This window comes from Aulostomus chinensis, chromosome 16 (genome assembly GCF_037954235.1).
Source record: "Aulostomus chinensis isolate RoL2024-O1b breed Wild chromosome 16, RoL_Achi_v1.0, whole genome shotgun sequence".
NCBI lineage: Eukaryota > Metazoa > Chordata > Actinopteri > Syngnathiformes > Aulostomidae > Aulostomus > Aulostomus chinensis.
The window spans coordinates 6684729-6687902 of NC_141335.1; positions in this window are offsets into that span (position 1 = coordinate 6684729).

Here is a 3174-nt window from a genome sequence, read left to right on the forward strand (position 1 = left end):
CTCAGTCACCTTACATGATCACGGTATCTCAGGAGCACCTTGAGCGAATCTCTTCAAACTCACCACAAAAAGTCCACAGGGACTCAAGGGTGAACTGAGGAAACTTTGGGGGTCAAAGGTTAAAGGCACAGTGACACCTCACACTCACAAACCCAGGGCGGTATAACTAGTTCTGATCTAATATTCAACCCGTTTATCTAAGCTAGTCCAGTCTGATCCATGATTTATAGCTTCCTGCATGTTGATCTAACCAAATATCATTCTGAACGTTTATATGTGCTTGTCAGTAATTCATAAAGCAAACTTTGCCCAGTGTGAATTACTGCCACAGTAATGAACTAAATGCATGCAAAACACAATTTCACATTCATCGGCCACTATTACAGCTGAATTGTTTGATAATGTCAAGTGAGTCATTTTATTAAGCGCCACACAAATGTAATCATGCGGAAGGGCAACGTGAATTCGAGTGTATACAAGTGTTAACATCACTATGGGTTTTAGGTTATTACTGCTGCAGCATGTAAATTTGCCTCATTGATGGAAAATGCTCAAGTGTGCAAACCACAAACAAAATAGGTTGTTTCATTCCCCTGCCATCTGCATACACATCAGGACTCTCAAACACACACACACACACACACACACTTGCGTACATTTTATATCTCCCCATCTGAAAGCAGGATTAGAACCATGAATAATGGATTTATGTAAATGTCTGATGGGTATAACTATAAAAGATGAGAGTGATTGAAAAGGCATTTTGCTAGATTGAGTTACAGCTGCCCGTGAGTTATGGATGTTTTCAGTGCGGCGAGCGAGGCTGCTGAATCTTTAAAAAAAGAAAAGGAAAAAAAAAAAAAGCTGTTTTTTTTTTTTTTGAAGCAAAGAGGTCAGTGTCACCTCCACATCTGAGGAATACATTAATACAGAACCTGATCTCAGCATTTACGATTTGCTCGGTGCATTTCAAACATCAGTCAGGTTATTACGCCCAGTGGTCAAACTATCGCTGACTATGAAGTCGCTGAGGACAGTGACCTCAACGTTTACCATCTGTGTAATGAATCACTGCTGCCTTTTCTGTCAAACACTGAATCGTTGTAAAACGCACATAAATGTCAGCCGGCATCTATGATCAGATTATTCACTGGTGCGTGTCAACCTCCCATCGAGGCAGAGACTACTGCATCATGTATATGTCAAATAACGGCGGCGTATGGGCAGTCACAGCCATTTTACTCTGCCAGAAAGTATTCCTTTTGAACACCAGCTCCAGTTGTCATGCGTGCATGTGTTGTAATCTGTGTAATCCTGGCTCCGTATCTGCAAATAGGGACAAAGCAATCAGTCTTTTCAAGAAAGGAGACAAAGGATGTTTTGAAACATGACTGACAGCGGCAGAATAGTTCCATTACAGCACTGCAGAAAAGGAAAAATACAGTGTTTTGTTAAGAGCTCAGAGCCTAAGCACACATATTAAAGAAAAAAAACAACTCTCAGCATTAATAATTTATCTCATTTTATGAGGCAATTTACCAGTCACTTGAAGTTGCTATGGTGACAGGGGGTATTTTGAGACAACTAATGACCTATGCAAAACCCACTCACTGTAAACTTCACTAAATGAAATTGCTGTCTGTGCTGTGTGTGATACATGAGTGAGACCTTAATCCCCACACTATGCTGGGGTTTTTCTCTGCACAGGACAAATTAAGCTTGTTAATATCAATGTAAAACATCTGTGGGCTGTTTACTGTACAGGGAATACGAGCCAAGAAGCAACCGGAGGCCAGCTCTGTGCTGCATAATAGTCTTTTGTTTTGATTGCTAATGCAGAATTCATAACAGTTGTCAGGTTAAGGTCATAAAAAAATCCAGCAAGTGAAAGGAAAATGAATACTCATGATATGGTTTGAATGTAACTCAATATGTTTCGCACTAAATCCCTTTCAATATCTCTTTATTTTGCGGCTTACGTCAAAGATTCCACCCTGGAAAAGCTTTGAAGACTCGCTCTGTTCTGAGGCGAATCATATTTGTCCAATAACTGCTTGGCTGGTTGCAGCTGTCGGGGCTGAGACAGAATGAGTCATGTGTTACCCATTTAAGTCCAATTTCTCCGATGCAAATGCCTGACATGTGTGACTCTGCAGGGCCCGGAGTTGAAGTAGTATTTTTGAAACGAGCTCAGAGAGCTGAATGACCATTTAACCACCTGCCTCACCCGTGACCTACACTGTTTAAAGAACATTTATATTTTGGGAAACTATCCTCTTGTGTTGTTTCGGATATGGCTTCATAACAGGCACAGCTGCCATGAAATTAAATGAATAAACAAAGAAGGGATGGATTCTGCATTTCTCCCTTAAAAGGAGCACTCTTTTGGAAAATATGAGTTCAATTCACTGAACTGTGGCAAACAGTTCTCACACCTAAAAATACATGGGCTCATATAAGGAGCAATGGCTGCTAATATTAGCCACGCCCCCCCCCCCCCCTACTGTACTTTGTGTGCCAAGCCTTTTGTCCATGAGCTCAAATGTCAAGTTGTTTAATAAAGGTGGGAGATAGGTTTTGTTTTTTGTTTTTTTCCTGCTTGTGAAGCTGTGGTGTTTAGTGCCACCTGTTGGGATACAACAATAACAACACGGAGCTGCTGACAGCTGAAGGATTACAGGGATGATTTACAGTGTAAGTTAATAGCCCAGTTATTAATTAGCCAGTCTTGCGAGAGTTAGCCGTCGGTCATAAACTGCAGATAAAAACGTGCACTGTGGCTGCGGTTTCCAAAAAAGATGGCAGGTTCAATAGAACCTGGAAGAAAGCAGACTGAACTGAGAAATATTTGAAAGGTTAAGATGGCAAAATGCCATGAACTTGAATGAAATCTGTGTTTTTTGACTTCCATTTTCTCTTTTATCAGCGTGAACATTTTTTAATGAGCTCTTCACACATGCAAAATCTAATTAAAACGCCTGCTGAAACCCAAACAAATGAAACGTGGGAAGACTCCATAAAGCTATTCAACTGCAGGGAGAAAGTCAAGGCAATAGGCCTTGTAGTTAACAGCTCATTTAAAGAGACACTATGACAGGATAAAAACAAAATATTAGAACTCTTGTTCCTGTGTGTACTTTAATTTGTTTCTAGTTGGAAATAAACTGCTCAGAA